The sequence below is a fragment of the Narcine bancroftii genome, unplaced genomic scaffold, assembly GCF_036971445.1.
Source record: "Narcine bancroftii isolate sNarBan1 unplaced genomic scaffold, sNarBan1.hap1 Scaffold_142, whole genome shotgun sequence".
In the NCBI taxonomy this organism is placed as follows: domain Eukaryota; kingdom Metazoa; phylum Chordata; class Chondrichthyes; order Torpediniformes; family Narcinidae; genus Narcine; species Narcine bancroftii.
The window spans coordinates 674,322-697,993 of record NW_027211877.1 but is presented as its reverse complement, the minus strand read 5'-3'; the positions used below and the strand labels follow the sequence as shown (position 1 = coordinate 697,993).

The 23,672-nt window shown below is 44.4% G+C and overlaps 1 long non-coding RNA gene across 1 annotated transcript; it reads right to left on the bottom strand.

Annotated features, from left to right (window-relative positions):
* Positions 1-2,167: 2,167 nt before the first annotated feature.
* On the bottom strand, positions 2,168-22,118 carry LOC138750424 (uncharacterized). Its single transcript, XR_011349331.1, has 3 exons — positions 21,628-22,118; positions 12,347-12,486; positions 2,168-2,534 (listed from the first exon to the last, which is right to left on the bottom strand). It is a non-coding gene; the product is annotated as an uncharacterized lncRNA (long non-coding RNA).
* Positions 22,119-23,672: the final 1,554 nt, after the last annotated feature.

Here is a 23,672-nt window from a genome sequence, read left to right as displayed (position 1 = left end):
TCCTTGAGTTGGTGCTTTGTTCTCCACCAGCCCCACAAGACAACCAAGACCCTTGGATGGAGAGCAGAGGTGCAGAGAGATCAGTGAGAACACGGGTAGTTTCAACAGTGTGGGGTCCATCCAGGTGCCTGATAACAGGAGGAAACCAAGGGGGAAGGAGGATGCAGGACATTCATTAGCAAGACATTGCAAGAGAGTGGATTCCTCGAACTCTTGAGGGGAGGTGTTGATTGATCCATCGGTTTAGGTGGGGCAGGGTATAGACATGGCAGCTGACTGGAATTGTCAGGGGGATACTGAGACCTGGGAGAGGAGGGGAAGGAGGGTGCAGTAGTGTTCTGATGAGAGAGTGTTGAGGGAGAGGCAACATGGGTGGAACCTCAAGGTAAGGGACCCCTGATTGTTTGCAGTGATGGCATTTGTAAATAGGTATCCAGCACAGAGCCTCTTTGTCCCCCTGCCATCAGGAAGGAGATATGGAGGAATAAAAGCAGGACAGCCAGGCAGCTTCTTCCCACAGGCCTTGAGATTGACAAGGCAACATGAGCTGTCTGGGAGCAAAGAATGAAAAGGGGGAGAGGAATATGGACTGATTACAACAGCTCAGCCAGCAAGAGAGAGGAGCCGAAGGGCCTGTTTCTGTGTTGTCTATCTGGACCAGCCTTTGGAGTTCAAGCTTAAAAAAACCCAACCATTTTTAAATTTAATAATGACGGTGCAGAATGAATAAAGAGAAAGGATGTCTGTCCAGCAGCGAGCATCAAAGGCACTTCCTGAAACGGAGGCTCTGAAACCACAGGGAGCTTCTAGCCGGAATGAGGCCCGACTTCTGCTAGAAGGAGGAGAGGAGAAGCAGGGATAATGTAGGGGAAGGGGTGGGGAAGGGAGGGGGTAGAGATACCTTCCTCCATTCACCTCCCCTTTCCTCCACCCTGTTCCCTGTCCTGGGTAAACTTGTACCTCTCACTTTGTTCGTTTTAGATTGGTCACAGTGTTCGAGCTACCATAAGAAAATAGACACCAACACCGAGAGCAGTTCAGTTTAAACAAATGTTTATTACAAATTCAAAAGCTGATTTCAAAATAAATTATGCAAGCTCTTCCCAATTATACTTATCAACGCCTGGACTGGTCCCAACTGCCGAAGCAAGGCAATGACTGCACACTTGTAATAGGTTGTCGGTGCGCTGGTTGCAGCTTCTCCACCTCCCTTGACCAGGACGTTAGCTGGACTCTAGAAGTTCTTCTTGCTGAAAGATGTTGCCACCTCTCAGAGAGTCTCAAACTTCAGCAGCGGGACCATGGCTTATATTACCCAAAAACTGCTTACCCAAGCATCTATTCCCAGCGCAGTAAGAAAGATAAGCGAGCAAGCTAGCATGTTAGGCTTCTAAGAAATAACATAATTTTTAGCTTATCACTTTGAATACAATGGTTATTTTGCATCAAGGCTAGGGATCAAGGTCTGTGACCAAAACAAGAAGAAAGATTAAATGTTCTTGGTACACAGATGTCCTTTCGTCAGATAACTGCATCTCTGGTCCCTCGGTGGAATTTAGCTTAAGTCTGCTGATTCTAAAACACAAGCAGGTTCTCAGCCTTGCAGAAGCAAAGGTTGCAAAAGTTAAAAAAAATACGGTTTTAATCTTCCATTACATTCCCCTCCCCATTCCCCTGCCCATTAACCTCCCCATTTCCTTCTCCCGCTCGCCTCCCGGTTCCCCTCCCCCTTCCCATTCACCTACTCCTAACTCTAACTCCTAACAAACCCTAACCTTAACACGACCGATACCCCCTATCACTACTCCACATCCCCTAACTCTACCCCTACCCTGTCCCCTAACTCTATCTCTACCCCTACGCCGTCCCCTAACCCCAACCCTAATTCTACCCACCTTCCTCTAAACACTCACCGCACCTCTATCTCCTACTCCTAACCCCTTCCCCTAAACCTAATACAAACCCACTTCCCCGAACTCTAATCCTAACCTTAAACCTAGACCTAATCCTTGCCCATGTCTCCTAACCCTAACCATGATGTTACCTCAATCCCGGCCCTAACCCTTACTCTCACCCAACCCAAGCCTAAACCCTACCCCTATCCCCTACACCTCTCTCCTTCCCCAAACCATACCCCTTACCCCTATCCCATACCCACACCCCCAAGCCTACCCCTTACTCACCCCGCTTCCATTACCCTCTTTCTCCTACCCCTTTCCCCTACCACTCCTTCCCCTAGGTTAGGGTAGGAAGGGGAAAGGGGGGGGAAGGGGAGGTGAAAGGAGGAGGGCTGGGGTTAGGGCATAGATGTGAGGGAAGGGGAAGGTAAGCAGGAGGGGGTTGGGATGGAGGAGGTGTAGGGGAGAAAGGGGGTGTGGGTGAAAGGACATGGAAGATGCAGGGAATGGGGTTGGCAGGGCCAGAGGGAGAAGAAGGGGAGAGATTCAGGCCATGATGATGTTGTCCGTCCTCTGTTCAGCTGGGATGCGAGGTTCTTCTGGACTCGTGTCTTGTCTCTGAGATCGCTCCTTCTCCTGGGAAGAGAAATACGAGTGATAGAGATGCCGTCTCCGAGGCCTGATCACAATGACTTTGGAGGGTCCCAACTCTTCCCCCCATAACCACCCTCCCTACCCCTACACACTAGGGCCTTTCCACTTCCTCTGCTTTACCTGAGGAAGTGTGTTTTTGAGAAAAGCACAATCTATCTGTCCAGAGCTCAGAGCACCGTGTCCCCATCAGGCAACACCCTGGTTCACCACTACATGACAGCAAGATGCTGGACAAATCATGGATGGATCAGTCGAGTCCCTTCAGCTGACCCATCTGAAACAACCCCAAAACAATATTACCCTTCCCTCCCTCACACCAGTACCCTCTGTTTTTCTTTTATTCCTGTCCCCATATTAAAATCTTTTTTATGCCTTTTTTTGACCAGCCTCCTTTAAATCAAATATTATAACAATTAATATCAAATCACAACGTTATGTATTTACAAATATATGTTGATAACATATAAAAAAGAAAAGAAAGGAAAAGAAACTAAGATACGACTGTAGCGGCGGCTACTCTGTTACTGAATGACCTCACAAACAGACAGGTTGAGTTTAATGAGCAAAAACTCCTTTATTCAGGTCTGCCTGGCTGGTCTTATGCTCCGAGCCCGGACCTGGCTGAGAAGCACACCGGGGGCCCTGATGTCACTGGGGGGTCACGTGGGCCGCAGGATGCGGGCTTCTGAGCCTGGTGCCGAGGTCGGCGAGAAACCCCCGACAGCGCCATTTTGGCTGGCTGCCCCGCCACGTGCGTGACATGAGGGGCTGGATCGCCTGCCTCATGGCTTGCCGCCACACACCCCCCCCCAGAACCGGCGTCAATGGCCTTTTTTTCTGGGCAGCCTCGCTTCTTGGGTTGAGCCGCAACCACTGCCTCGTTGGGATCGAGGTGTGCTTTCTTTAATCTGTCCACAGTAAACATTTCCCTCTTTCCACTGATGTCTGGTGTGAAGGTGGATCCCGAATGCTGGATTACTCTGTACAGCCCTTCATATAGTCTTTGAAGGAGTGCTGTGGAAGGGCCTCATCTGATAAAAAACATACTCTGCGGAATACAGCTCACTGGGGATGTAAGAGGCCTGTGTGCTATGTCTGGGCGGTGGTGGGGGTGTGAAGGAGTCCAACTGGGCCCGGAGGCAGAGAAGTAAACCGTGCAGTAACTGTTGCAGGTTGTGAGGTGCATTGATAAACTCACCAGGCAGGGCTAGTGGTTTACCGTAGACCAGATCAGCAGATGACATTTGCAGGTCTTCTTGGGTGTCGAGCGGATTCCCAGGAGGACCCAAGGCAGCTCATCCACCGAGTTGGGGCCAGTGAGGCAGGCCATAAGTGCCGACTTAAGTTGGCGATGCAATCGTTCGACCAGTCCATTGGCAAGTGGGTGATAGGCCGTTGTGTGATGCAGCTCAATTCCCAGTCTGTTGGTGAGCTGTGCCCAGAGTGAGGTGGGCCGGGATGCCGAACCAGGTAACCCAACCTGCTTGGGAGCAGGAGTCCGTGGAGGCATCTGGCATCGGGATCACCTCAGGTCAACGAGTGGTGCAGTCTACCACTGTGAAAGGATAACAGTTACTTTGGGAAACGGGTAAGGGGCTGGCAATGTCCACATGTATGTGGCTGAAAAGTCTCGGACGTGTTCAAAATCGTGCATGGGCATTCTGGTGTGCCTGTGTACCTTGGAAAGCTGGCAATGGGTGCAGGTTCTGCCCCAGTCCACAATCTGCTTTCGAAGCCCATGCCAGATGAAGTGTTCTGCCACCATATGAACCTTGGACCTGATGGAAGGGTGGAAAAGGTCGTGGATATGCTGAAGACTTGCCTGCGCCACTGCTGGGGAACCACTGGTCACAGGGTGCTCATCACTGATTGGATTCGGGAGGATCTGGCACTGCAGGCCAAAATGGCGCTGTCGGGGGTTTCTGAAGGCCTGCATCTCCTCGTCGGACTTCTGATCCGGGACAAGCTGGTCATCGTCTAGTCTGGGTATCAGCGAGCAAATGGCCGGTTGGGAGAGCGCTTCAGTAACCACATTGTCTTTCCCTGCCTTGTGCTGAATGTGGGTGGTGAACTCCGATACAAAGGACAGGTGACGGTGTAAGTGGGCCGACAGGGATCTCTAGCTATAGCGAGAGCTTGAGTGAAGGGCTTGTGGTCGGTATAAATTGTGAAAGGCCTCCCCTCCAAGAAATAGCGAAAATGAGGCACAGCAAGGTACATGCCCAGCAACTCACGGTTGAAAGCATTATACTTGCGGTCTGGCAGATGAAGAAGTTGGCTAAAGAATTCCAGTGGTTTCCACTGTACATTAGCCTGCTGCTCGAAGACAGCACCAATGGTAGTGGCAGAGGCATCGATGGAGAGCACCATAGGAAGGTCGGTGCGTGGGTAGAGGAGCAGGGTAGGCTTCACGAGGGCAACCTTTGTGGCTTTGAACACCCTGTTGGCGTCTGGAGTCCAGGCGAGTATCTTGTCCTTGGCGAAGAGTGTCTGCATGATGTGTGCAGCTCCTGGAATGAATCAGTTATAGAAGCTGACCATACCTGAAAACTCTTGTAGCCCCTTGAGGTTGTCCGGGCATGGAAAATCTCTGATTGCAGTGACCTTCATAGCAGCTGGTGTAGCTCCTTCGGCCATGATGATGTGGGCCAGAAACTTCATGGACTCTTTCCGGAACTGGCATTTGGCCAGGTTGATTGTTTGGCGAGATTCGGCCAGTCGGGAGAAGAGGGTGTGCAGGTGAGACTTGATTTGTGCCCAGTCTCTGCCTGCGACAAGAATGTCATCCAGATAAATGAACATGATATTCAAATCCCTGCGCACCGTATTCATGAGGTGCTGGAAAGTCTGGGTGATGTTCTTGAGCTCGAAAGGCATGCGTAGATATTCGAACAAGCCGAAGGGGTTGATGATAGCCATTTTGGGGATGTCCTCAGGCTACAATGGGATTTGATGACACACGCGCACCAGATCGACCCTGGAGAATAACCTCGCGCCATGCAGATTGGCCGTAAAATCCTGAATGAGAGGGATGGGGTAACGGTCAGGTACTGTCGTGTCATTAAGCCATCGCTAATCTCTGCAGAGGCGCCAGCCACAAGAGGCTCTGGACCAGGTGGAGCGGCGAGGCCCCAGTTCCTGCAGATGCGAGAACTCCTCTTTCGCTATCTGGAGCTTATCCGGCAGGTTTAACAGTAATGTATAATAAACTATGTCAGATATTGTGACACGAGGTTCACACTGGGGAGAATATTTAACAGTGATATACGGTAGAGTTTGGCAGATACTGTGACATCAAGTTCACAGTAGTGAGAACGTTTAACAGTAATGCATGATAAGCTGTGGTAGATACCGTGATACCAGGTACACAGTTGGAACAAGGTTTTATGGTGATGTAATATTAACTGTGGCAGATAAAGTGACATCAAGTTCACATTGGGGAGAAGTTTATGGTGATGTACGGAAGACTGACGCAGATACGGTGACACCGCATTCACAAGAAGGAGAAGGTATATCAGTGATGTACAATAAACTGTGGAATATACTGTGACTCCAAGTTTACAGTGGGGAGAAGGTTGAACTCTGATATACGATAAATGGTGGGAAAAACAGTGAAAAATGGGTCAACGTGGGGAGAATATGATGTACAGTCGACTTTGGCAGATACTGTGACACCGTGTTCACAGTATTGAGAAGGGTTAACAGAGATGTGCGGTAGAATAAGGCAGATTATATGACTCCTGGTTTACAGTAGTGAGAAGGATTTAAAATGATGTACAATAAACTGTGGCAGATACTGTGAAATCTGGTTCACAATGGGGAGGAGGTTAATGGTGATGTACGGGAGACTACGTAGATACGTTGATACTGGGCTCAGAGTAGGAAAAAAAAGCTTTATTGGTGATGTATGGGAAACTGAGGGAGTTACTGTGACACTGGGTTCATAGTGGGGAAAATGTTTAACAGAGCTGTACGATAACCTTTAGCAAACACAGTGACACCAGGTTCACATGGTGGAGAATGTTTAACAGTGATGTACAATAAATTGTGGCAGATACAATAACACCAGGCTCACATTTGGGAGAAGGTTTACTGATGATGTACGGTAGACTTTGGCAGACTCTGTAACACCAAGTTCACAGTAGTGAGAAGGTATAATAGTGATTTACGATAAACTATGGCAGTTCCAGTAAAAACGGTCTCACACTGGGGAGAAGGTTTAATGGTGATGTGTGGTAAACTTAGGCTGATACTTTAACACCAAGTTAACAGGGGGAGAAGGTTTAACGTTGATGAACGGTAGAGTGAGGCAGAAACAGAGGGCTGTGAAGGTTTAACAGTGATTTACTATAAACTGTGTCAGATACTGTGACAAGATGGCGCAGAGGGTAGACATGTGGTTCCACCATTCCCCAGTTAGACTATTAAATGCTCAATTTTAAAAGTTGTAAAATTGATTAAAAATACTGTTTATAGACTTTGGAATAGTGGAGGATCGAAATAGCTGCAAATTTTTAAAAAAGTGAAAACTCAGTTACAGAAGAAATTACCTTACAAAAGTGTTGAAGAATCGAGGCCTAGTTCAAGTTGAAGCAACGGAGTCGTTGACTGGAGTCCCCAAGCCTCAGAAGACTCCTGCCCGGCTTAGTATTACAGCGGCGCCATCTTGTGCAATCACAAGATGGTGCAGGCTCAGCGATGAGTTCGGCCGGTTTCAACTCATACGCTCGTTAACTCGGGGGCGAGGACGGGCCAGCTGCGTGCCTGCAGCATTGCCTGGTGGTCCGGGTGTGCGCAGTGTAGCGTCGGAAGACACACCTGCGCGGTGGGTGGCCCTACCAGGCATGCGCCATGCGTCGAGGGTCCACGAACCTTTGGAGAAGGTGTGGGCTATGGGGAAGCCAGAGCGATGGCCAGCTGATGAGGTAGGCATGCTGTTGTCGGGTGTCCAGACCTGCAGCCGCACTGGAAGAGGACTTACTGCTTTGGAGGAAGAAGAGAGCTCAACTTCATTTGAATTTGAAGAACTGGGGACTGAGGCAAAAGACGGTCGGCCTCAAAGGGAGGTGATGGATCCTGGACTGGATTCTGTGTTTCCAATTCTGGAAGGGATTGCTCAGCTCATGGAAGATATGGCAAATATATCAATGCAGATGACTCATCAGATGAATCAAGGATTTTCAGAAATGAAAACTAAAATGAACACTGTGTGTGAAGAAATAACTTTTATGAAGCAAGATATTAATGTAGTTAAGAGTGATGTTACGAGATGGACACGATCAGTGGATACTGTGCAAGAACATTTTAAAAAGATTGAGGAGGCTTTCTTGAATGCAAGGGTCAAGTGGAGCGTAATAGTGAAAAAATGGAAATAGTGGAAGATCCTTTTGTAGATTGGGGGATTCAGAAGAAGGAATTATTGAAGAAGTTTGGCTCATTAGAAAACCAAAGTCGTAGAAATAATGTTAAGATAGTAGGTCTTCCGGAAGATATGGAAGGTTCGGATCCGGTGAAGGTTTTGAAGAAATGGATCCCAAAAGTGTAGGGCAGGTAATTCATTCCAGATGTACTGGAATTAGATCGAGCAAACAGAGCGTTAAGGAAGAAACCGTTTCCAGGCCAATTACCACGAGCAGTTTTGATTCGCTGTTTTAAGTATCAAGACAGAGAGGTGATCCTCCGATTGGTGGTGCAGAAAACACGGCAAAATCAGGCTCCACTGATGGTTCAAAATAATAGGGTTTTTTTTAATGCAGATCTGAGTCAAGAAATTATCAGAAGAGACCGAGAATTTAATTCAGCCTAAGAAGTATTGTGGCGAAAGGGATATAAATTTGCTTTTTGTCATGCGGCAGTATTGAAAGATTTTTATGGGAATTTTTAATCTCAGTTTTTTGAAAATGACCATGATGCTTTAATATTTGCTAATTCATTGCCAGATGTACGAGGAAATGGGTGATCGTCACCATTGTCACCGAAGGGAAGGGTCAATGGGAATGGAAATGGGAAGATTGGAAAATATGGAAAGAATGGGAAAAAAGTTGAATTGACGCAAAGTCTTCTCGATATTGAAGTTCCGGAACAATCATTGGGACTGGAATCATTGCGTTGAATGTTTTTGTTTCAGTCCTTTGTGAAAGTCTGACTGGGGGTGGGTGACACTGAGTCCTTTAGTCACTTGCCACTTGTGGACTTTACCACACCCAGATTTTTAGGGGGCTACTACTTTTGAGTAGATTGTTTTGGGATTGATTTTTCTCTTTTTTTTTGGAATTTTAAAAATAGGTGGGGATTCAATACAGCGAGACTTAGAAGGGGAGCATTATTTTATAGTAGGATTCACATTTGTGAGAAGGTTTAACAGTGATATACTATGAACTGTGTCAGGTACTGTGACACCAGGGTCACAGAGGGATCAGATTTAACGGTGATGTACAGTATGTTGAGGGAGATAATGTGACACCAGATGCATAGTGGGGATAAGTTTTAATGGTGATGTACTGTAGACTGAGGCAGATACAGTGACACCAGGTTCAGAGTTGTAGAGGGTTTAACGATGATGTACAGTAGACTGAGACAGATACTGTGACACTGGGTTCACAGCAGTGAGAATGTTGAATAGTAATGTCCGATAAACTGTGTCAGATACAGAAGTTTAACAGTCATGTACGGTAGACTGAAGTAGATATTGTGACACCAGGTTCACATGGGAATAAGGTTTAACGATGATGTATGGTTTGTTGAGATAGATAATGTGACACCAGGTACACAGTGGGGATAAGTTTTAATGGTGATGTACTGTAGACTGAGGCAGATACATTGACACCAGGTTCAGAGTTGTAGAGGGTTTAACGATGATGTACGGTAGACTGAGGCAGATACAGTGACAGCAGGTTCACAGCGGGGTGGAGGTTTTATGGTGATGTAAGGTAGACTTTGGCAGATACTGTGACACCGAGTTTACAGAAGTAAGAAGGTTTAACTGTGATGTATGGAAGGCTGTGGCAGAAACTTCGACACATGGTTCACAATGGGGAGAGGTTGATCACTGATGTACGATAAACCGTGGAAGATACTGTGACAGCAGGTTCACAGTGGGGATAATGTTTTAAGGTGATGTACGGTAGACTGAGGCAGAAACTGTGAGACAGGATTCACATTTGTGAGAAGTTTAACAGTGATGTACTATAAACTGTGTCAGATACTGTGATGCCAGGTGCACAGTGGGTATAAGGTTTAACGATGATGTACGGTAGACTGAGTCAGATACTGTTACTCCGGGTTTTCAGTAGTGAGAAGGTTTATGTACAATAAACTGTGGCAGATACTGTGAAAGCACGTTTACTATGGGAATAAGGTTTAATGGTGATAAAAAAATAAACTGTGGCAGATAAAGTGACAGAAGTTTCACAGTAAGAAGAAGGTTTAACGGTGATGTAAAATAAAATGTGGCAGATAAAGTGACATCAGATTCACAGTGGGAATCAGGTTTAACAGTGATGTATGGAAGGCTGTGGCAGAAACTTCGACACATGGTTCACAATGGGGAGAGGTTGATCACTGATGTACGATAAACTGTGGAAGATACTGTGACACCAGGTTCACAGTGGGGATAATGTTTTATGGTGATGTACGGTAGACTGAGGCAGAAACTGTGAGACAGGATTCACATTTGTGAGAAGTTTAACAGTGATGTACTATAAACTGTGTCAGATACTGTGACGCCAGGTGCACAGTGGGTATAAGGTTTAATGGTGATGTACTGTAGACTGAGGCAGATACAGTGACAGCAGGTTCACAGCGGGGAGGAGGTTTTATGGTGATGTAAGGTAGACTTTGGCAGATACTGTGACACCGAGTTTACAGAAGTAAGAAGGTTTAACTGTGATGTACAATAAACTGTGTCAGTTAACGAGACACCAGATTCACAGTGGGAATCAGGTTTAACAGTGATGTATGGAAGGCTGTGGCAGAAACTTCGACACATGGTTCACAATGGGGAGAGGTTGATCACTGATGTACGATAAACCGTGGAAGATACTGTGACACCAGGTTCACAGTAGGGATAATGTTTTACGGTGATGTACGGTAGACTGAGGCAGAAACTGTGAGACAGGATTCACATTTGTGAGAAGTTTAACAGTGATGTACTATAAACTGTGTCAGATACTGTGACGCCAGGTGCACAGTGGGTATAAGGTTTAATGGTGATGTACTGTAGACTGAGGCAGATACAGTGACAGCAGGTTCACAGCGGGGAGGAGGTTTTATGGTGATGTAAGGTAGACTTTGGCAGATACTGTGACACCGAGTTTACAGAAGTAAGAAGGTTTAACTGTGATGTACAATAAATTGTGTCAGTTAACGAGACACCAGATTCACAGTGGGAATCAGGTTTAACAGTGATGTATGGAAGGCTGTGACAGAAACTTCGACACATGGTTCACAATGGGGAGAGGTTGATCACTGATGTACGATAAACCGTGGAAGATACTGTGACACCAGGTTCACAGTGGGGATAATGTTTTACGGTGATGTACGGTAGACTGAGGCAGAAACTGTGAGACAGGATTCACATTTGTGAGAAGTTTAACAGTGATGTACTATAAACTGTGTCAGATACTGTGACGCCAGGTGCACAGTGGGTATAAGGTTTAACGATGATGTACGGTAGACTGAGTCAGATACTGTTACTCCGGGTTTTCAGTAGTGAGAAGGTTTAAAAGTTATGTACAATAAACTGTGGCAGATACTGTGAAAGCAGGTTTACTACGGGAATAAGGTTTAACGGTGATAAAAAAATAAACTGTGGGAGATAAAGTGACAGAAGTTTCACAGTAAGAAGAAGGTTTAACGGTGATGTAAAATAAAATGTGGCAGTAAAATAAAATGTGGCAGATAAAGTGACACCAGGTTCATATTGGGGAGAGGTTTAATGGTGATGTACGGAAAACTGAGGCAGATACTGTGACATCGAATTCACAATGGGGAGAAGGTTTATCAGTGATGTACGCTAAACTGTAGAAGATACTGTAACCCCAGGTTCACAGTGGAAGCTGATTTAGCAGTGATGTACGATAAACTGTGGAAGATACTATGACCCCAGGTTCACAGGGGGAATAAGGTTTATCAGTGTTGTACGATAAACTCTGTTAGATACTGTGACCCCAGGTTCAGAGAGGGAAGAATGTTGAAGGTTATGTACGGTTAACTTAGACAGATAATTCTGACACCAGATTCACTGGAGTGAGAAGGTTTAACAGTGATGTACAATAAATTTTGGCATATACTTTGACATTGTGATGGTACAGATCTATCACCAATGTATATAGTGTAGATAGTTACAGTATCTAGACTGTGTTTACAGCGATTGGCTGAGAGCTTAGCCACGCCTATTGTCTGGGCCTAAAAGAGTTGTGCCCCTAGCCAGGTCGGATCATTCCGGACTGGTCGGCCACCTGTGAAGAGCTCCTGTCTTTTGCTAATAAAAGCCTTGGTTTGGATCAACAAGTCTTTGATTCTTTCAACGAGCTCTACAGACATCAAGTTCATATTGGGGAGAAGGTTTAATGGTAATGTATGGTAGTGAGGCAGATACTGTGACACCAGGCTCTTTGTATTGTTCATTTATCTTAATTACAACATCTAATTTATATGCTCCATTTTTTTGTGGCAACTTCTAAACATTCCATGAACTTCAATTCTAATCAGATTTTGTTCATTTAAATAGGTCACCACTAAAACCCCAAATCGTTTGGTCTCTTAAGTACACTGCACAAAATTAAATTCTTTACCTGGGTTTGGTTCAACGTCACTTCAGTCTGCTTCATTATTTTTCAGTCCCTCGTTTTGTTCTTTCTGCTTTGCCCAGCAGATTCGCCTAAAGAGCATCCAACTCTGTCTTCTCAGCTTGACCCAACATCTCCTCTGTAAACTTAAGCAAACCAAGGAGACCACAGTTAACATTTTCACATCTGCATTTTCAAAAACAAAAATGGCGCTGTGATTTGCAGTTTCACATCATAATCCCACTTGCTAAACTTGCAAGCAACTACACCACATCTTACAGCTGGAAAATTGCAAGAAAACTGCTTGGTTAAAGCAAAGATTCCACCCAGTCACCCCATTAAAGGCCTCCAAGTTAACAACAGATAGCAACCTGAAAGTTAAATACAAAGATCTGCATCAGGAAGATTAACGGGCTTTTAAAAAAAAAAATTCCACTGTTGAAAGAAAACTCCTCAGGGAACACCAAGCTCTTGTTGAACAATTCCTGTTGAATTCCTCAAAATGGTTTGAATCTTGATTTCAAGCAGAGTCATTTGGTGAGATTGTTGGTCCAGAACAAACCCTTCCCACACACTCCCTTAAATACCTGTAAAGTCCTGGCTCAGCTCTGCTCCATGCTAAAGCTATCAGAGCTTTTCTGATTATATAACGGTTTTCAGATGCTGGTTCGTTGAGCACAAATAAACACTAATGCTTCCCTGAACAACACACCTCTCTCTGAAAACCAACAAGAACCTTCCTGAGTGGTAATCATTCACCTTTCAAGCACAAAAGTCTGGTGAACTTTTTATATGTTCAATTCTGTGCACAGTATAGGAATGGCCTGCAAACAGTGGACTTGGAGGAATGCGAAGTGAGATTGGACTGTGAACCAAAGACTTTTCTGAACTTACACACACATGACACACACGTGCACTTAGAATTAGAAGGGGGGTAAATTAGGTAAAGTAAGTTAGTAAAATGGTGATAAGTTAAAGTGTAATTCTGTTTTCATGTTTAAAGATAATTAAAATCAACTTTTATTTAAGCAACTATTTGACTTGGTGAATATCTATTGCTGCTGGGTTTTGGGATCCTCTGGTCTCGTAACAAAGCACCAAGCTTCAGAACAACCCGAACTCTTTAGGTTGTGATAATAGTCCATAATTGGGCCCCGGCATCTTTTGCAAGTTATTATTTGACTCTTTAATAATATTTGGTAAATATCAACAAGACATAATATCACTTCACTGTTGTGTATGTGTCGTTGGAGAATTCCCTTTCCATTCAAACAGAATTAGAATTTTGGGTGCCGTATTTGAGAAAAGATGTGCTGGTGTTGGAGAAGGTCAGAGATGATTTACTGGAATGATATCAGGAATGAAAGGGTTAGTGTATGAGGAACAATTGTCGACTCTTTGACTGTACTAGTTGGAGTACAGAAGGATAAGGGGGTCCTCAGAGGCATTTCAAATGCTGGAAGACCTAGGCAGAGTACATATGGCAAAGATGTTTCCCATGGTAGGGGATTCTAGGACAGGAGAGCATAATTACAGGATAAAAGTGTGTCAATTTAAAACAAATGTGGAACAAATTATTTTGTCAGTCGGTCATGAATCCGTGGAACTGAGGTCATTGGGTTTATTTAAGGCAGAGATTGACAAGAATTTGATTAGTTAAGAAATCAAGGGTTATGGGGAGAGAGCTGGGCAGTGGGGCTGAGTGGAAGAATAGTGGAACAGACTCGAAGGGCCTACATCTGCTCCTATATCTTGTGATCTATATCCTACTGGAGACCGAGACAACCTTCCTCTTGTATTCCATTCTTAGAAAACAGTCTGCGTCATGAATTTATGTCATGTGAAACCATTTCCAATTGAATCCCATGTTACAAGCAACCCACACTCCTCCGGAATGTTTGTTCTCATGTTATGCCATTTTAGCCAATTCATTAAGATAGCTAAAGACAGCTGCGTTTCTCTTAATGCAAATTCTACATTGATAGGACTACAGCTTCCTCATTTTAAAAATTAGTATCGAGCAGCTCAAATGAGATTTCTTGCTTCTTTTTTTGAAAGGGAAAAAATTGCCATGGGTTAAAATTGAATCAAATAAAATAGGAGAGAGGAAAAGCAGAAGAATTTATATCCAAGTGGGAATTGAAATTAATGGTTGGTGATAAATATAAACTATTGTTGAAACATTTGATTAATATATGGAATAAAATGAATGATGAAATTGGTGTAAGTGGATATACAAATCCTCGTCTCTTTTTTGAAGGATCATCAATTTCTGAATAGCTGGTTTCGTAAGGGGATTATAAATGTTGAAGATTGTGATGAAAGGGGTCAAATAATGTCATTTGAGCAACTGAGAAATAAATATCATATAACTCATTGCAATCTTTTTTGCTCTTTCCAACTAAGGACATATTTGAAGGATAAGTTAGGACCAACCATGTTATACTGAAATAGAAATTCCTTATAAAGAGGAATTATTAAAATGTTTACTTCGATAATGTATTCTTTATTACAAGTAGGAACTTTTAAATGAGGAGTTCATAAGTCTAGACAAACATGGGAAATGGATTTGAATGTTGTAGTAATGAATGATATAAATTAGTTCAGTATAATTCTTTTTACATCAGTCATGGAGCAGATGTCAGCAAGGATTTCATCTGAAATCTACACCTGGAATCAGGTGACTCACGCAGTTGGATATGAAAAGCACTGTAGGAAGCTGATTTGGCAACAGATCACTTGATCCAGGGGAGATGTATGAATTCACTTCAACTCAGCAGTCTGGAACTATTGACCAGAGTTCCACGCTGCAGCAGTGAGGAAGGAATTCACAACTAGTTTTTTTTCTAGTTACTTCTTACACTAGAGAAATTGATTAGAATAAAATCAGAATTATCAGATCAATGTTTTAGGTGTGGTGAAGATGTAGCAACTTTCTTGCATTCAACTTAGCTTTGTCCTAATGTAAGATCTTTTTAGGGAGAATTAGAAATTTTTTGGAACAAGCTACAGGAGATGTTTTTCTGCAAAATCGAACTTTATTTTTATTAGGAAATATTGAACGAACAAGGCCCAAATTAAAACTATTAATATATCAATTGAAATTTGTTAAATTAGCCTTAGTGGTGATGAGGAAATGTATTGCATTACTTGGAAATCAGATATACTTTTAGGGATGCCAAGATGACATGCAAACATTCAAAGTTGTATTCTTTTGGAAAAAATTACATATAGCTTGAGAAATATATACTCTATGCTTTTGCAAATTTGGCACATGAATATTCAAATATTAGGTTTCAATTTGTAATAATGCCCTTTCCATCCCTCTAGACATGGGAGATTCTCCTCTAAGTTGTAAAATTTTAATTTAGATGTGTTAAATTTCCTCGGCACCGCGAACTCTAGGGAAGCGCAGGACTAGCGCAGGGCACCAGAAAACAAGAAGACCAAACCCCATCAACATCTTAGAAGCAGAAGATTCAATCCACAGGTCAGTGACAATGGAAGCAGACCAGTGAGGGGTTCTGCAGCTGAAGGACCCACACAGGTGACAGGCTGTAGGTGACTTGAGGAGAGGAACCCACGCAGGCTGTGGGCTTCTGAATAAAGCAGTCAAGGAACTCACACCAGGCCGTGGATTCGTAGAGACTGGTTCAAGACTGGCTAAAAGGGTGTCAGACCTGGGATATGAGTGCTGAAGGGTTCCTAATCGTGTCAGAGTTTCAAAACTGGAGCTCGCATTACCAATGGCTTGGATTGGTCTGTGAGCATTGAAAGAGAATCCACAGACCCTCAGTGACTTGGCCCATGATTCGGGAAGGTGGGGGTGGGGGAGAGTGACTCTCTTTTCCTTCCTTCTCTGACTGCAAGAGGCATTTCAGGCAATTTTTGCCAATGGCGAATCTGTCTGTCTTTCAGCAAGAAAAAAGCAATTTTGTATGATATGACACATTTTAAATACATGACAGTAAATTGTCTCCTGAAATAGAGAGAGAGGTTCAAGTTTCAAACTATTATAAACTCCACTCACCAGAGCTACCTGGATTATACCTCTTCCCACTTATTTTTTTGCAAGGACACCATTGATTTTATCACAACTCCTCTGCTGCATCTGTCCTGTGACAGATTATCTATATGTTATATTGTATGTAGATATGTTTTTGAAGGATAGATTGTAGGAGTCGTGTAGGTCACAAACAAATACAAACACTTTGCAAAACAGCTCTTAATTAAAATGCAAGAGCTTTGCCAAGAGTGAGTCATGCAGGTGCCGAGAGCCGTCGAGAGCCTTTGCAAAGTCTGTTTTGCTAAATAATTTCAAAAGCAGGTGCAAAATGGAATATTGTTTTTAAAACAACATATTATTGTACTCAGAAGTTTACTGTTCTAAGAAGGTCATCTGCTTTTGCAGGCAGAGAGGAGACACCAAATAGGCTTTTTGCTAAAAGAGAGAGAGAGAGAGATGGCAAGCTGGCATCTTGTTGAAACCCCATTTTGAAGACGGGTTGTGAGTTCTCAGTTCAGCCTGTTGAAAAACCTTGTTCTACATACAAGAGGAAATTGTTCGCTAGAAATGGTGTTTCACCTGAAATAAGGGAAACAAAAGGAACTCAATGGTGACCTGCAGAAGAGGTTATCATTTGGAAAACTCTGATGGTGAAAGTTTCTTTGGCAAGACACCAAAGTGGCTGATCAGAGGGAATCAGTTTTTACTTGTCCAATGAGCAAGAAATCCCTCTCTGAAACCAACAAGAGCCTTCCTGGAGGGTAACCATTTACTTTTAAGCACCAGAGCTTGGTGAAAAGTCATAAATGTTGAATTCTGTGCAAAGTATAAGAATTGATAGATACCGGTAAACTTGTAGGAGTGTCAAAGAACTTTATACACATTAAATACACCTGTGCTTAGAATTAGAAAGGGTTAATGTTAGGCAGTTACATTAATAGTAATAGTTTAAAGTTTGATCCTGTTTTTTTGTTTCAAGGAAATTAAAAAGACATTTGTTGAAGTATCCATTTATCTTGGTGATTTTCTATTGCTGCTAGGTTTTGGGGTCCTCTGGGCCTGTAACAACCCCAAGTTTAGGTCCTCATACGAGGATACCCAAAATGTCTTATTTCTTCAATAATTGCTGATTCCCCCATACTGTCATTGATAAAGCCTGCACCCATATCTCCAATTATCTTTCTGCCTTTACCCCACCTCCTTTCCGGCAGAACACGGACAGAATCCCTCAGGTTTCTCACTTACCACCCATCAGCTGCCACATCTGACACATTATCCTTTGACACTTCCAACTTCAGCACCATCCTCTAACCTGCTACATCTAACCCGCTCCACTCATATCCTTTTTTTCATAGGTGCACGTATTTCTGTGACTCCCTCAACGGCACTTCCCTCTCCACCCACCATCAACTAACGCACTCCCCATTGTAACTGCAGAAATTGCCAAACTTGTTCCTACATCTCCTCTCACTTCCATCCAAGGCCACAATCAGGCCTTCCAGGTGAGGCAGAGCTTCACGTGCACCCCATCCAACCTAATCTAATACATTTAGTAGACTCAGTTGTCCTCAATATCAGCAAGACCAAATACAGACTGGGTGGCCATTATGCTAAATACATGTGCTCTGTGGATCTAAACTTGAGCTTCCTGTGACCTACCATATCAATTCTCGAACCCTTCCCGCAACATGTCTGTTGGCCCCATCCCTCACCAGGGTGAAGGCAAACAAACTTATAGAAAACACATTATATTCCTCCTGGGCAGCCTTAAACTCTATAGCATGAACACGAATGTTTCTAATTTAAGCAGCCACTCACCTCTGTCTGATTTCACTGTTTCCATCTCTTGATCTACTGCCCATTTGAATATAATTACTCCTTTAAGGTAGAAGAGTTGACAGTGGTGTTTTCCCCATATAGTTTACCTTTGAACAACTGGCAAAATTAAGTGGCAGTTGTTGCAGAATGAATGGGGTTATTGTTCAAAATCTGCCTGTGATGGAAAGTATTCTTGGACTGAATAGACATCTGGGCCAAATGGCTATTTTACGACAATCTGTACATGATTGTACATCCTAAAGTACAATGACTACTTCTATCCACTAAAGATTGTTAAAGAGCAAGAATAGATAATACAATCATGTAAAATTCCCATCCATACAGCACACGTATTAATACACAAAACAATCACACCTCCTTATCGGTCAGGAAGTGCCTACACTTCCCAAGGAGGCTGAGGAGGTCAAGGCCAACAGCTCTCATCCTGAGATTTTACACGAGCGCAGTTAAGTCTCCTGTCTGGCTGCATCATTGGATGGTCCAGTAGCTGTAAAGCATCAGATAGGAATGATGCAGAGTTGTGAGGATCACTGGGGTCTCTCTTTCTTCTGTAGATGACATTTACTGGGAGTGTTGTTCAAATAGGGCTCAAGGAATTGTAAAAAGACCATTTCCACCCAGTGCACAGCATCTTTAACCACGTCCATCATCAAAATCAGGACTGTCAGGCTGGGGAATAGCTTCTTCCCACAGGCTGTGAAATGGATGAAAAGTATCCTGTAAGTTCGATAATCCTCCCAAATATTTATATATGTAGCAGCTACTTCGATAGAGCTATGAAAGCAACACGCACAGGGTGTTAGTCAACACAAGACTGCTTTATTCAGACTTTGCAGTCTTCTTTTATTTACTGTGTGTCCCGGCTCCATGGGAGAAAGTGGGACATCATTATGAGTTTGCTGCCGATCCACGGAACCAGAGGTTTAAATTAAGCCCTGTGAGTGTCCCGCGCCTTCCGGCAGGAGAATCCACAGATCAGTGTACCATTCCTTGGCACGCAGCACCACGCGAGGGTGGTCAATTAAATGGATGAGTATCCAGTTCTCTGTCTTATGATTTCACGCACCCACCAAAGAACCTTGCCCACTCGACCCACTAGACAGCTGCTACATCAACACCCATCCCAGAACTGTCGCCAGAAACTAAAACACCAGCTGCTGTTCTCCCCGCACCCCAATCAGATAGCATTAATCCCAATGAACTTTGCTTAGTTATCTGATTGTCCCGTCCTTCCTTAGAACTATTTCCCTTGCTACTCACACCTCCCATACTAACAGGTAAGTAAAATTCCTCTTACCGGGATCCAGTAGCTATTCCTAGCGTGCTTCCTTAACGTCCTCCCGTCGTTTGTTCTCAATGCCTCTTCTCGGATATCACTCGCTTCAACCACTGACCAGTCACCCGTTGTCCGTGAGTCCAGCTGAATCAGCCGGGGTGCACCTACCCTCGTCGTCGGGCACTCTGTCAGTGGAGGGAGTGGGATCCCGGACGACCCCCATTTATTAGAAACAGAAGTACCTTCACAGAAATTGCTCGAGACAAAAATTGAGAACAAAGAACATTTATTATATAACAATGTAAAGTTGGGTGAAGGTTGAGCTTGCAGCGAACCAGCCGGTGGTCAGTGTGGCATTCCGCGCTAGGCATGACCCTGGTGTGGAGCACATCTCGTTTGTCACTTTCTCGCACCAGGATGTAGTCCAGGAGGTGCCGGTGTTTGGATCGGGGATGCATCCAGGTGGTCTTAAGGCTGTCCCTCTGCTGAAAAAGGGTGTTTGTAATGACAAGCCGCTGTTCTGTACAGAGCTCCAACAGGAGGCGCCCAACAATGAAGACGCTGTTTACATCCGGTACCGCACGGATGGCAGTCTCTTCAATCTGAGGCGCCTGCAAGCTCACACCAAGACACAAGAGAAACTTGTCCGTGAACTACTCTTTGCAGACGATGCCGCTTTAGTTGCCCATTCAGAGCCAGCTCTTCAGCGCTTGACGTCCTGCTTTGCGGAAACTGCCAAAATGTTTGGCCTGGAAGTCAGCCTGAAGAAAACTGAGGTCCTCCATCAGCCAGCTCCCCACCATGATTACCAGCCCCCCCACATCTCCATCGGGCACACAAAACTCAAAATGGTCAACCAGTTTACCTATCTCGGCTGCACCATTTCATCAGATGCAAGGATCGACAATGAGATAGACAACAGACTCGCCAAGGCAAATAGCGCCTTTGGAAGACTACACAAAAGAGTATGGAAAAACAACCAACTGAAAAACCTCACAAAGATAAGCGTATACAGAGCCGTTGTCATACCCACACTCCTGTTCGGCTCCGAATCATGGGTCCTCTACCGGCACCACCTACGGCTCCTAGAACGCTTCCACCAGCGTTGTCTCCGCTCCATCCTCAACATCCATTGGAGCGCTTACATCCCTAACGTCGAAGTACTCGAGATGGCAGAGGTCGACAGCATCGAGTCCACGCTGCTGAAGATCCAGCTGCGCTGGATGGGTCACGTCTCCAGAATGGAGGACCATCGCCTTCCCAAGATCGTGTTATATGGCGAGCTCTCCACTGGCCACCGTGACAGAGGTGCACCAAAGAAAAGGTACAAGGACTGCCTAAAGAAATCTCTTGGTGCCTGCCACATTGACCACCGCCAGTGGGCTGATAACGCCTCAAACCGTGCATCTTGGCGCCTCACAGTTTGGCGGGCAGCAACCTCCTTTGAAGAAGACCGCAGAGCCTACCTCACTGACAAAAGGCAAAGGAGGAAAAACCCAACACCCAACCCCAACCAACCAATTTTCCCCTGCAACCGCTGCAATCGTGTCTGCCTGTCCCGCATCGGACTTGTCAGCCACAAACGAGCCTTCAGCCGACGTGGACTTTTTACCCCCTCCATAAATCTTCGTCCGCGAAGCCAAGCCAAAGAAAAAAAAGTTGGGTGCTTCCCCTTACCCTGGGAATACACACATACACTGGGGCTTACCCAACTTTTATACAGTTTATTTCAGTATAGAAGTACCCTCCCCTTACATTCTTCTGCCTCCTGGATAGGTTTGGCATTAGGCAATCCTGCCTGCCTACGTGCTGTTTCTGTGAACTTGGAGGACCAGGGGGTATCCTGTCAGTGTCCCATCATGTCATTATCCTCATTGTCCTTATTCACACCTTCACAACCCTCAGGGCTTACTAATTCTTATATGCAGAACTTGCTAATTCTGTCTAAGGCTTACTAATTACATATGCGGAACTTGCTGACTCTCTCTAAGGCTAGAAGACACTTACCTTATTCAGACTAACTTTACTTCCTACATTCTATCATCTACCCTCTATTCATACTGGCTTTCTTCATTACACATATTATCATATTAGTTTTACTCATCTCTCACAATCCTCACTTTTCTTTTAGCTACACTTCGTGAATTCTCAACTGGAATGTATTACTTGTAAACCTGGTCTTTTTCCCAGCGAGTCAGTAAACGAACTGCAGTCTCAGCATCATCAGACAGAATTTGGGAAACATACATCCTTTGGGTTATAGTGATCTGACGAGGGGTCCGTTGAATTAAATACTGCACACAAGTCTTTAAGCAGGGGAGCACCATAATGGCCAGAATAGCGAGTCCAGCTGCTATAAGGGCTGTGGGTATCAGACTCCAGTTACCAATAAAAAGGCTAGTCCATCCCACACCGGACCAAGGTTGCCAAGTCTGAATCTGGGCATGGGAAGATTTTTGAACTCCTGAAGAAGTGTCTTTAACCGTCTGACCGTTGTGAGCATCGTCATTAACCTGTCTTTCACAAACGTTGCCTTCAGCAGCCAACGAGGAATCGAGAGCCAGGCGGTTTTTTTGAACTGTGGGCTCGTATCTGTCGTCTTTCTTCAGCCCATAAATGCAGGCCATCGCTGTCTGTTCGGTGATGATCTCCAAGGCTGCCTGGAGTCTGATTAAACGATTTAAATGCCAAGCAGCTCTGGTGTTCTGGAACAGCTTACGTCATTTACAACTGGAACTCCCCTTACAGTGGTGGTTCTTAACATTCCGAATGTCTCTGTGACACAAAGGATGATTTACAAGAGCGAGTTGGGGAGGGGGGTTTCTTGTCACTTAACCTGTGAGATGCAGCTTGTCTGCGAACATTAGCATAAATATCACTGAACCTGTGAGTTGCAGCTTGTCTGCGAACATTAGCATAAATATCACTGAACCTGTGAGTTGCAGCCTGTCTGTGAACATTAGCATATGTATTCACTCTATCTCTGCTACATGTACAATCCTGACTAACATTCTGTCTGTCCTTGTCCCACCATCTTCTTTGTGCTATCTCTTTAAAACTCATCTTTTAAATACCTGTAGAGGCCGAAATACAAATACAAATCAAATCTACTCCCCTAGGGTCATTCTGTTCCCCTGATTCATGTTGGGATGCTATACTAACCCATACCTCACTATGACTATACTCTATACCTGCGCCCTGTCTACATTCTAAAGGTAAATATTTGTCACCTCTGCTGTCCCTGTTCCAGAAGGACTTAATACATTGTGAGCAATTTGGTGATTTCCCAAGAATTGGGAACCAACAAGTAAACAAAACAACAAATCGTAAAAACAGCATTACACCACTTTATCCCGGCGTAGTGTAACTTTCAGATCAGAAGGATGAAGGACTGCACGCCAGGTGGAGGGTAGATTATCAATGTTGTTAGTCTGTGGTTCAGCAGCTCGTTTAATTTGTTGGATGTGGCTCCATCCCTTTTCTTTCGTTCGCTCGGCAGTGTCTGTAATCAAAAGTACACAATAGGGGCCATCCCAGACAGGTTTTAGTTGGTGATCTTGCCATGCTTTTACATATACCCAATCACCAGGTTTAATAGAATGAATAGGATACTCCAGGGGTGGGCAGTAACAGCTGCATGTCTATTTTCTCCGTGAGCGCAGCCTGTTTGGCAGCTGCATCTGCCTGTCTGTTCCCCGGTGCTTCAGGACTGTCACCACTTTGATGGCTTTGTACATGAACTACAGCTATTTCCTCAGGTAATGTAGGAGCATCTAGAGATTGGACAATTAAGTTTTCATGGATCAACTTTTCTCCTTTTCCAGTTATCATTACCCACTCTTTCCAGATCTTCCCAAAGGTGTGCACTACACCAAAAGCGTACTTTGTGTCTGTGTAGATCGTGCCCACCTTGTTCTCTAGACCCTGGAGAGCTCTGCAGAGGGCATACAATTCACAAGATTGTGCTGACCAATGACCGGGGAGGCGACCGGCTTCAATCACCACTCCTTCTTTCCCATCCACAACACTATACCCGCTATAGCGAGTGCCATCAATGCAATGGGAAGATCCATCAATAAACCACCTTTCACCCTCTTGTAAAGGCTCATCGCTTAAATCCTCTCAAACTTTGGTCTGTAAATCTATTACCTCTAAACATACATGGTCTAACTCATTTATGGTATTGTCAGAATTTGGAGAAACCAAGAAAG